This window comes from Lepisosteus oculatus, chromosome 12 (genome assembly GCF_040954835.1).
Source record: "Lepisosteus oculatus isolate fLepOcu1 chromosome 12, fLepOcu1.hap2, whole genome shotgun sequence".
NCBI classification, from domain to species: Eukaryota; Metazoa; Chordata; class Actinopteri; order Semionotiformes; family Lepisosteidae; genus Lepisosteus; species Lepisosteus oculatus.
The window spans coordinates 3,713,582-3,726,160 of NC_090707.1; the positions used below are offsets into that span (position 1 = coordinate 3,713,582).

Consider the following 12,579-nt stretch of genomic DNA (forward strand, 5'->3'; position numbering starts at 1 on the left):
AGATATGCATCTTACACTGTGGAAAAACAGCACAACGTGCTTTTCGCTTTGTTCTTTTTTTACCCCAAACACCTACTGATTAAAATCTTAGGATATTTCTAATGTAAGCTTGAGTTTAACTTCTGGATGACTACCTTAAGAAATACCAAAAACAGCATTCGAAAACCTCCACAAAAAGGCTGACATTGATGTGTTTCAAACTGACAGGTGACCTATCTTTCACTTGAAGGATATCTACTACGTTCTCCATATGTCATGTAAGCCTGGAAATGTTCTGTTGTGATTTTATTTTATGTGTGGTAAGATTCACAAAATGTGTTTGTTGCATGCTGATCACAACATAAAATCTAAATTAGTGATACTTCACTTATTTGGAGACCACCCGCAACTGTGTTGCCAGGTTATATTAGCACATTGGCAGAAATAACCTTGGGACTGATTAATTACACCAGATTGCTGTGACTTTTACAGGAAGCAAGATTCCCCTCAAACAGTATCTGAGATTCCCTGACAGCACTCCGTGTCCTGAGGATCAATAAATCCTCACTGTCAACCTGGAGGAATCTTCACAGAAGACATTTCTGCTGGAATACAGTACGTTTGATAAGCTTAATAATACAATCAGAAAAAAGGTTGTCAACAACAATGGAGAAGAACTCAAATTAAGCATAACTCCAAATACAGTTAAGACCATAAGGGAAATGCAAATGATCTAGAAGTCTACATATTCCTGTTCTCAATAAAGATGTAATACTTTACTGCTGGTATTGCTCGACTCTCATTAGCAAATATTGTTCGTAAATAACATGTTTTACCACGAAACAATTAGCCAGTCTTCTCGCAGCACAGAGCAATGAACAACAAGGGCTACTTGAAATGTGCACATTCATGTGGCTTTTAACAAGTTATTTAAAGAGCAGTCATTTGAGCAGGACTGCACTGGCCAGTCTCTTCAAACATTATGCCAACTACAATTTGCAGCTCTATGAGCTTCCTGCTCAATACAAGTCTTAAACTCACAGGATAAATGTAGGGTTAAATATAAACACCTTCACTTTTTCAGTCTGTCATTCATTTGTCATTAATTAGCACCCAGAATCTACAGGTTAAAGGGACAAAGTTTTCTAAGCCTGTGTGATAGCATTCTTTCGTATCCTGCCGGAACACATCTGGAGAGATTCAGTGAAGTTTTTTTTTTCCAGGGTAGATGAAGTGGGGTAAAAGATTACAATTCAATTTCAGTATTCATCCTGAAGATGGAAAGTATTTGAGGATTTTGAATACTTGTATCAGGTCCCCTCATAATTGTGACTGTTGTAAAGAAATTCCGTTGAGGACTTAAGAGATTCAGTTCATTTAGCATGTCACTGTATGACATATCCTTACGGCCAGGATCTTACCTGATCTTCTCTGGGCGGAATCCAGGGCAGCAACATCTGTTTGCAACACTCTGAGTACTATTGTACAAAATATTCTAAATTAGCTGCATTGTGCAATTTTAACATAACACTGCTTTATTTTCTTATGCAGTTTTAACTATATAGCATACCTTAAATATCTGTCTTTTTGTTTACTTCACCGAATTGTTAGCATAAACAAATAATTGCCACAGAGTCAAAGCACTTCAATCTCTTATTCATGAACACTTTTTTCAAGCTGCTTGTTTCCTAGATTGTGTATATCAGATGTATAGGTTATATTTTTTGCTACCTGAGTGCATGTCGTGCATACAGCACTCAATACATTACACTTCATCTGGAAGATATTAGAACTTGTTAAAATTGTTGACTCCTGCATCTGGCTTGTACTCTGTGCATTAATGGGACTAGTTTCCATGAATTAAGAACCATTAAGAGGCTTTGACAGAAACAAATTACCACCATACTTTCCTAACACACCTGACAGCAAAATTGCTTTAAGTGCAATCTTCATTTACCTTCATTTCCACATAATCCTTATTCGTCCATTGTCTATTTTTCCCTCTTTTCAGATAAGCATTTAAGCAAACTTTGTGCGAGAATGAAAGCCAGTTTTACCAAAACAAATCATGTATTTAGGGAAAGGCACGTTTAAGGTTCTGAAAAGATGTATCTGAACAAATAACTACAGGACCCAAGGTAAGCACCACATGAATACATTTTGGCGAGTTGTACAAAACTCCTGCATGTAATGAGATTTGCTATTGTAATGAATAATCTATTGTTATGGTTCTAGCTACAATTTGGGGGTTTCAGATAGCTCTGTTGAAGGGAAAATGTGATCATGAGACAGAGTTTTGTCAAACCTTGTTTCCATTCTAACTATTCTGAAATGCTGAATTAAAAGTTCTCCCCTACATGTCTACTGACTGTTCCAACTATATTCCAGAAACATAAAGTACAAAACAAACCCTAGAACTGCAATCTGGGACTTTGCACAATCACAAACCAGACGTACAGTAAAAAGAATAAAGAAATATAAAGAACTTTACCTAATTAGTACTGATGCACAAACACACATTTTGATAAATGAGAGAAAACCAGAACACTGACATTGTTTTATGTTTTTCAACTGAAATTGTATTCATAGTCAAGTCAGAGTGATCTGTTGGGATTTATTTTATTCATCTTGTGTACAGTATATCCTGTAATTGTCAAAAAAAATGATGTGCTGAAATTATGCAAACAAAACATAAGTGTAAAACCAGCTAGGTATTTTTTTTACTTTGTTTAAAAAATGTTCATCTGTTTGTTAATGTGCTTTTTGTTTAGATGTGCTATTTTGCTTACTGAATAAAAATGAATTTGCACTTTCCCATTAATATAAAGAGCACTGCATAAATGTAATGTTTTTTAACTTTGTTGTATATAAATGTCTATCCAAATAACACTGGAGCAATTGTTGATCTAAGTGGCAATTAATTTATTCAGATTGACAGAAATGTATTAATTTTCACAGTACCTCTTACTGGTGTGTTTGAAAAAAGGTCACAAAAATGAAATTAGCTTTTCTCCTGCTTTGTATTTATTTTATAAATAAATGTAGATATTGCTTCTTAAGAGACCTAAAGGGGCTTTCAAGTATGAGACACAACCATAATTTAATCTAAAGAGCTCAACTTAGATAATCACCTACAGTATAATACTGTAAGGTACACCTGCATGCTCTCAAAAATGTTTCTCTTATTTCAATATTGAAATTTGAATGCACTTCAAATTAGCCTTTCAAAAGCAAGAACAGAATAACAGCTTAAATGGTACTGAATTTATTCAGGCTCTCTTACAACCTGTAGAAAGTATATGAAGTTTTTATAATGGAAGTGCATGGAATGAGACCAGAATAAAAATGTTGTTAGTTTTCTGACAGCAGTAGTACTCTTCGCATAGTAGACCACGTTAAATTGATGATATTTATAAAAAATATGAAGCACAGCAGGAAAGGGGTATAAATTCACATGGTCTGTAATCCTTACATGGTACTGTATATTGCACTCTAAAATGTTTTAAAATAATAAGTACACAGCCTCAGCCATGTTATTACATACCTTGGGGTACCTACAGTAGTTATCAAGTACAGTAGTTATCATAGTAGTCATAAGATAACTGTAAAAATGATCTCTTATTTAGGTGCAGAAGACCCAGAACAACGCCAGTGAAAGTCATGGTTCGTGAAGAGCAGCCCTTTGAAGCCCTTATCAGGATTAATGGCTACAGCAGTGAACTCTTAAACCCCTAGATGCCTCCACATTGTCTCCTTTCATTTCCCAGCTGGACTCTGTGGACAAGACTGTGGAAAGATCTCCCAGACCACATGAGGTCTTGCAACTCAGCCAGCACTTTGCTTTTAATGATTGGATTTACTGTATTGATCTGTATACACATCTGAATGTGTCCTTTGTTTGCATCATGAAACGCCCTGTATACATTTTATATCTCAATAAAAGGGCATTCTCATTCCACATGCAGAATTTGGACAGAATTTGGACCCGGGGCTCACAGCACTAGAACCCTGGATGTGATTATGTCCTGGGCATCCTTCTGCATGGAGTGTGCATGTTCCACCCTTGGCCCAGTGGGTTTCATGTGTTCCAATGCTGCTCCCACCCCAGAGACATGCTGGCTAGAACTGGCCTCTGTTAATTGTCCATCCTGCAATGGGGTGCTGCTCCTTGCAGCCTATGGCTCCTTCTCGAGGACAGGCTCTGGCCCAGTGTTATGACCCTGACCAGAACCAAGCAGCATCCTCATCGCGGATGTTTCTGACCATGTTATGGTGCTTCCCTGTCCAAAGCCCTGTCCTCTTACCGCTGTGTGTGACTACATTCTGTACATCTGCTGTCAGTCGGCTTATCCAACAAATCAAATCCCTCAGTTTCTACGAACTGACCGCAAGTCTTAACAGGGGGTCTTCAGGTCAGCCCAGTCCGTTACTGGGATACAGCTGCCCTCTATTGTGGACATTTTTATAACTCGACGTCTCAGGAAGGCTGGAAATGTTGCTAAGGACAACAGTCATCTTGGTTACTCACTTTTCTCCCCCCTGCCCTCTGGTAAATGTTATAGGAGCATTAAGCTACGAACCTCCAGATTCAGAGATAGCTTCTTCCCACAAACTGTCAGATTACTGAACTCTACCCTTACCACTGACTAAACTCATCCACATTACTGCACCTACATTACTCCTCACACTGATGTGTTTTTTTCCTTCTTCTCACACTGCTTGTCTGACTTGTCTTTTTTTAAAGTTGTATGTTGTTTAACGTGTTGCTGCAGCTGTTCTGTGTTTGTGTTTTGGCGATTCCTTAATGCCTTGGTATCGGAGCAAACATGTAAATAAGCATTTCATTGCACTTGTGCATGGGACAAATCAACTGGACTGAACTGCAGTCTCTATCCGGAATCTACTAAAACGCACTGTCCACAGCTGGGCACTGCAACATAACATAAATCTTAGATCTTTTTTGGTCAGTCTGGTCTGCACAGCTTGAACAATCAAGCTGTTTTGTAATTGGTACCAAGGAGGACTCCTGAACGGACCATCAGGACAGCTCTTTCCTTTTAATTCCTCTCTTATCAGTATCTCTAAAAAACAGTTTACCTCAATCAAAAAAAATATATTATCAACGTCCACTGCTGTAGCAAAAACAAAGGATTTGACAACATGCCTGTTCATACCAGCCCTCTTGTACATTATATCCCAAAGCGTCCTTCAACAGATAGAACTCCAACAGAATGCCACATATTTGCAATTGAAATGTCCTACTGTTGCTTCTACTTTCATACACAAATTGGTACTGTATACAGCCTTTTTCTGGGAATGTGCAAATTTTGTTTATGTTAACACTTGCTAACCTTTCCCACTGAATGACATAAGGCATAGTCACTACAAGCTTAAAATGTTTCAGGGTTAATTCCCCAACTACCACTTTTCCAGCTGAGCTTCCTCCGCACCAAGGCCGCTCTGAACGTCTAAAGGGACAGTATTTCAACCGCTGCATCCACCCCTCCAAGTATACTGTATATTAACTCCTAATGAAAAGTAACAGGTTAGAGTACAAGTACTTTTTAATTTAGCAAACAGAAGGCACATGTCCAGGCCTTCTGGCATGGCTACTTGTATTTTGATTTTGCTGTGTCACAGAGTTTCAAATGAAAGTTTGAGATGTCGAACCCCGAACCCCGAACCTCACCCGCACTCTGCCTGCCGGTGTATAAATACCATGTTTCTTGCGGAATCAAGTAAGCAGCTGCCTCACTGCACATCCCTCCCTTCACCCTTGCAGTAACGACTGGCCTCGTCCTTCCTTAAGGAGAAGGCTGGGGTCCAACAGCCCCCGCCCCCAGAAAGGCTGCCATTCTCGCAACCAGGAATTAAGCCAAAAATGTAGCCTAATTCAAATTAGAACTCCTCTTCATCTTAGCCAAACTACTCATTGTTAATATAACGCAATAGACCAGAAAACATAATGTTGGAAAAATGGAACCAACATTTTCTCTATAGCACATAACTTTGCAGTTTACTTTAATGCCTGATTTATCTGTTCCCCTTAAAAATTCTGAATACGGATTTAATAATAAGAATGAAACAAGAAAGATTTCATACCCGAATAAAGAACAAGCACAGGAACACTAACACTTATTTTAAATGTGCTGGTATTTCAAAATCAGGTATAGTGGGTGGTTTGTTGATAGAAATTAGAATACATTTTTTCCTATTTCAAAGCTTTAGAGACACATTACTACCCAACAACCAATGCAGGAGACACTGAAAATGTCAGGATTCACATTATTGCACAAAATGGTGTAACCTTGGGCTGTGAAGCAGGAAATGTAACATCAATTTTCAACCCTTTCGCAACAAATCCTTTATGACAAGGAATGAGGTCGCTGAAAGGTTTTAAGAGAATACATTTAGAAAGAAAGGGGAAAATTAATCTGCTGCATAAGTCACAGGCTTTAAGATCTCAAGCAGAGCAACAAATAGTACTACACAAATTCATGGTTTTCCATTTCCCCCCTTGGTGCTTCCACCACCTATTCTTTAACTGTTTCATCCAGTATAGGGGCGCAGGGGAGCTGGAGCCTGTCCCAGCAGGCAATGGAGGGAAGGCGGGATATACGCTGGACAGGACACACTCAGACACACTCACACCAGGCTAAAAATATCCCAGAGGCCAATTAACCAGTATGTTTTTTGGACTTTGGGAGGAAGCCCATGCACACACCGGGACAACATACCAGCTCAATGCAGATGGCACCTCAGGAATACCATCCTGATTTAAAACAGCTGGGTGTCATCATCCCTCCCAAACGCCCAGCTAAAAACATCCATGTCATGAGGAGTAACAGCTTCCAAGAATCACATGGTTTGTGTTTATAGACTGTACGTTTAGGGAAAATTAATCTTCGCCCATAAAAGAAAGGGGAAAATTAATCTTTGGGGCGGAGCAGTGGCTCTGTGGCTAAGATGGCTGAGCCTGGGCTCTGACCCCAGGATCTCTCCCCGTCTGTGTGTCTCATGGAGATCAAGCTGGGGTATGTGAAAAGATCATTTCTAATGCAAGAAATTGTAAAGGGTTAATAAAGTGATGATATTATTATTATTATTATTAATTATTTTAAGTATAAGTTTTGGCTTGGCCATAGAATGAAGAGGCTTAGACCCCTAAAAAAAACCAAAACAATGCAATAAAAAAAAGAGACGGTAGGAACACGCCAGTACCAAGGGAATTCAACAGTTCAGGCTGCCGTGTGAGAAGCTGCAGGAATGCCTGCTTCAGAGCATCGGAACTGGTTTGGCTGTAAGCTTCTGGAGACCAATGGCAGTTTCTTTATTATTTCTTAAAGGATACCTTGATGAGCTGCTAAGAAGGCAGCACCAATTCGCAATGAGTGACAAGAAACTGTTCTGTGGAGAATCCTGATTTTTGTAGATATTTTACAGAAGTTAAAAGGGACCCACGGCAGGACATGACGACGCCTTCCTCCTTTACAAAGAGAGGAGACGAATATACTGCTGATGCTCTCTAGTTATTTAAATAGCTCTGCAATCTGAAATGCAACAAATTAAATATCGATTAGTAATAGAAATTTGAGACTGCACTTTTGTTTCCAATTGAGACCCCAAAGAAAGGCAGTGACGACAGCAGGGTAGACATCAAAAAGACAGATGTCAGTTGTGGGACGCCTGCTGACTGAGCCAGAGGCAGGACACTAGACAGACCCAAAGTCGAGAAGATGGCATCAGGACCAGCAGGGGCCGAGACGAAGGAACCCCGAGCTGAAGGTACCAAAGGCGCTGGGCCGTGTTTCTGGGCTGGGACAGTGGCAGGAGCAAAGGCAGACGTTACGTTAAAAAAAAGAAAAGGTAGACATTAAAAGCTGTAAGACACCTGCTGACTGAGCCATAAGTGACACACCGATCAAGGAAGGAAACAGTTGGAGAGCTGGGAATATTAAGAAACAGAAACAGGGAAAGGCAGTAACATGGAAGACATTGGGGCTAGAGCAGGGGCAAGCCAGGGATCCTTTTAATTACTTGTATGCCGAGTCACAGTATTGCAGAAGGCAGAAGTATGGTGGAAGACTGATCTTGATTTAAAATTGGTGCAATCTTTTTGAGGAAATGTTGTGATGCTAAACACTGCACTACTGTGCCTTTTGTATACTGGCGTCTTAATTACCTTACCTCAGTTTCATTATCCAGAAACATCACCGTACTGAGGAAAGCCTGCTTCCTCATTACAAATATGAAGTCATAAAAGACTTCATATAAAAATCGGAACATTCGATTTTCAATGGTATATAGTTCTCTAAGCCCTAATGCCACATGTTAAGACTCTTGATACACTGAAGAAATGTCGATTTTGAAAACAGTCAAAAAGAGGCTGTTACTGGGGGCTTTTACCAATACAGTTGTTCCTGCATTATTGACAGAATAGAAGACTTGCCCAATTTTGCTTCTTTGCTCCTCAAAAGCATTCTTTCAAAGCTATTACAAAGCCAGTGAAACTCGTGCATTTTTAAGCAGGGACAACCTTTTAAATCTCAATTTCTGAGGCATCAGCTCCCTCTTCTGGGCATTACTGGAAAGTCATGATTTATGCATGAGACAAACCCTGTTAAACCCCACTGCTGTCACTCACAATTTTAGAGCAAAAACAAGCCAGATAACTCTCTATGTTCATTTTATTCATTCAACATTAGCCAACAAACATCAGCACTTCGATACAGTTTCTGAAGCAATCCGATTATACAATTTACAATAAGCTCCCCCCTTAATTAAGAAACATGGCTCAGGTCAGCTCCCAGACGAATGAATGATTTATTTAGCACATGAAGGTGAAAGGGGAGGGAAAACGAGGTTCCAAATCAAACCAGACAAGATCACGTGGGAAATGAACCAGTCTTTATAGTGTTGAATCAAAGGAGTAAGAGGTTTTTGAAGGATGTCAAAAGCTCAGGAGAGGTCTTGCATCCAGTCAGTAGCCACATCACATCAGGCAACGTAACCGGAAATCTTCTACTTAGACCTCTGCCTCATCTTTCTCCTCTTGCGCTTCAGTCTGGAAGGAAGCACTACCAAGGTTAGCCACTGGAAACTCTTTAACAAATACTGAGATTAATACTGAGCTACTCCAGAACTTGTTTAACTTGAAACAGGCAGAGCGGTAGCATTTTTCATGAAAGTTTGCCAGCAGCCATATCGGTTCAAATCCCGCGGCCGGCAGAGGAATCCTACTCCGTTGGGCCCCTGAGCAAGGCCCTTAACCCCAACTGCTCCAGGGGCGCTGTATAAATGGCTGACCCTGCACTCTGACCCCCAGCTTCTCTCTCCTCATCTGTGTATCTCATGGAGAAAAGCTGGGGTGTGCGAAAAGACGAATTCCTAATGCAAGAAATTGTATAGGGCTAATAAACATTATATCACCCTGCAAACTCACAACCCTCTGAAGCTAGGCAGGCTTGAGTCCGGTCAGTACCTGGATGGGAGACCTCCTGGTTAAGCTAAAGTTGCTGCTGGAAGAGGTGTAAGAGGGGCCAGGAGGGGGCGCTCACCCTGAGGTCTGTGTGGGTCCTAATGCCCCAGCATGATGGAGTGACTATACTGTAAAAATGGCACCATCCTTCAGCAAGGTCCTCCTAATAACCTCCATCTATGAACTGGCTTCATCATTCTGCTCTCCTTCCCACTGAGAGCTAATGTGTGTTCAGCGTACTAGTGATTAGGATATTTGGAAACTGGAATGGACAAGATGACCACTTTGCTTGTCACAAACCAGGATAAGGTCTCAAAATGAAAAAGAACATCCTAATTAAAGTCGATCAGAGGATGCCCTCCAGAACACACTTCACACACATAACGCATTTCGAAGAATTTACTCTCATCACACTCCACGTGTAGTTCGTGTAATGTGCGTTACGATGCTAACAATGACTGTAGACATATCAAATTAATGTTGTACAAACCTGCGCATTCGCTTCTTTCGCCACTGGGGAAACAAGGAAAAACTCTTAAGTAAAGCAATTTAAGACCGCCTCTCCTGCAGCTCTTCATTCTGAAGGTTATTTACTAAGCACGTCATACATCTCGCGAGTAGTTAATATCTATTGCAAGTTATATTACGCCACAAATGTTATGTTTTTAAACAACACACATTTCACAATTAAAACAATTATTATAGAACTGTAACAATTAAATTCCAATATCAGGTCTTTGTTAAACATCTTTGAAACAGAAGTACGACACATTGCTTTCTCATACAATTGATCTTTCTTTCCTTACCTTAGCCCTCATGGCTCAAAGAAAGTACCTAGAAAAAAAGTAAGAACATAAATCATTAAAAGAAGGAAAAGAACACTTCGGCGTAAGCAGTTATCACATTCGATTGAAATGGATTTAAAAACCAACAACCTGAGGAAAAAAACATTACCTACCAGCCAGCAGCGAAACCACCGATCCCGGAAGAATGAAGCAAATGAACCGGATGTAGAAAGCCCATCTCCTTAGCAACGAGCAAGGTTTACTTCCTGTCGCACAAGGGTGGGTTTCATGCAAGCAACATGCTGCTGCTACATACAAATCAAATCAAAGTTTATTTATCAAATGCGCAACAATACAGCGTGCAGCAGTAGTTGCTGACAATGGGATTATTAGGAGGCCATAATTGATAAAGGTCGGAGGGAATTTGCTCAGGATACCGGGGTAATATTCTTACTCTTTTCTAGAACCGCCCTGAAATTTGTATTGACCACAGAGAGTCAGGACCTCAGTTTTACGTCTCATCCAAAAGACAGCACTTTTTTACAGTGTAGTGTCCCCGTCACTATACTGGGGAAGTAGGACCCACACAAACCGCAGGGTGGGCGCCCCCTGCTGGCCCCAATAACACCTCTTCCAACAGCAGCCTTGGTTTTTCCCAGTAGGTCTCCAGGTACTCTCCAGTCTCACACTGCTGAGCAGCAGTGGGTTGACCAGACGTCCTCTTTTTGAGACCTAAAATAACGGTGCGGCTGGGATTTATACAATTCCAAAAATGTCCTGGATTGTGTTTTGCTCGTTACTCAGACTGTGTAAACAAACATAGGCCTAACTACAGTATTTTCGTTCTTTCCACGCATACCGGTAGATGTTTTGAACTTACACGCAGCGTAGCTTGAAAAGGGTTTCTGTGTGTGTGGGTGTTTTTTATAGCACTGACAAATAACAATGTTTAACTTGTTTTAATTATTTTTCAAAATGTTTCGTTAAAATTAATCAGTTTTTGCAACCGATGAGACTTCTCCTAAGTTATGACGTCTTCATTTCTTCCTCAGATGTTAAGACTTTTGTTGTGTTAAAATGAAGAAAAAAAACTTTTAAGTGTAAAATACGGCTATATTTTTTTCCTTGTTTGCCATTATAGAAGAGAAATAGCAATCCTGTAACTGTTTAAAAGTTTACTAAGAGGTTGAATAAAAACTAAACTGTTTAAATTGATTTTTTAATTAGAAAAAGTAATAAAGATTAATTACTTTGGAGGCATGTTGAGTGTCGATTATCCCCCCGTCTTCTTTTTTGAAAACCCTACGATATCTCTGCTGACATTTCAAATTAAGAGCTAATTTTTTCCCTTGAATAAAAGAATGGCGTGACAGGGTTTCCAGTGGAATTTTGTTTTCGTTTTAGTTATTTTTTCTATTTATTCGTATGGCGAGTAAAACGTATTGTTCACGCTTTAATTTAACCAGACAAATCAACTGAACACAAAAGTTGACTTCTGCAGCGATAACCGGAAGCAGGCTTTTTACTGGGGCGATGTGAACGAATTGCTGAAACTTGAATTTAACCAGGTGTTTCTCAGTCAGGAGTCCAAACCACTGCTGCTACCCAAAGACGGGTAGCAACAAAGCGTCTAGCATCAGCTGAAATATCATGGCTGCAATGCATTTCTAGATTTTAACTAGTAAAAAAGAGTACATAAAAAATACATGTAAGTTTTTGGAGTTATGGGGTGTTATTTTGATCATAATCCACTAGCGGGCGTTAGAAGACAGTAAAAGCCTGTTTTTTAAAGGACTCTATGTGTTAACTGTATTCCCACTGCTCGCGTTGTTACCTAAGATGGTTAAATGTAGTTTGAAGAGGTCTCACACTTGGGAAATGCCATGCAACTTAGACTTTTTCTACTATATTTCTACAAATATTTAATTTAAATATTTTTGCCTACTGAAACACCGACTGATTTTTATAGGATTTGTATAAGATCGTCTTAAAGTTGAATTTTCCCGTTTATTTTTGGTATTCAAAATGCATTGCATTACCACTTTCTTGTAACCACTGTAATTCGCCTTGAAGGTGTCAGATGACCGAATTAAAACTGATGTGCTGTACGTGCCAAGTTAAACGTAGGAAGGAAGATTCTACCTACATTAAGATTTCTGCAGTCTCATAAAAAAATATTTAAGTTGCAAAAGGCCGTATTTAAAATTGTTTTCCCACAACTTAAGTTTCCTTACGCGGTATAACAGTTGCATCAAAATGTAACAAATATAAAATTCATCCTATTTTCACAATACATCTGTAGATTTGCTTCATGTAATTTACCTCATGCCCGCTGAG

At 39.6% G+C, this 12,579-nt stretch overlaps 1 long non-coding RNA gene across 2 annotated transcripts; it reads right to left on the reverse strand.

Annotated features, from left to right (window-relative positions):
* Positions 1-8,648: 8,648 nt before the first annotated feature.
* Positions 8,649-12,579, reverse strand: LOC107078722 (uncharacterized). Of its 2 annotated transcripts, none has more exons than XR_001479694.2 (5): positions 12,565-12,579; positions 10,416-10,550; positions 10,264-10,291; positions 9,948-9,970; positions 8,649-9,043 (listed from the first exon to the last, which is right to left on the reverse strand). It is a non-coding gene; the product is annotated as an uncharacterized lncRNA (long non-coding RNA). The 2 variants fall into 2 exon arrangements; XR_001479693.2 differs by lacking the exon at positions 12,565-12,579 and adding an exon at positions 11,493-11,507.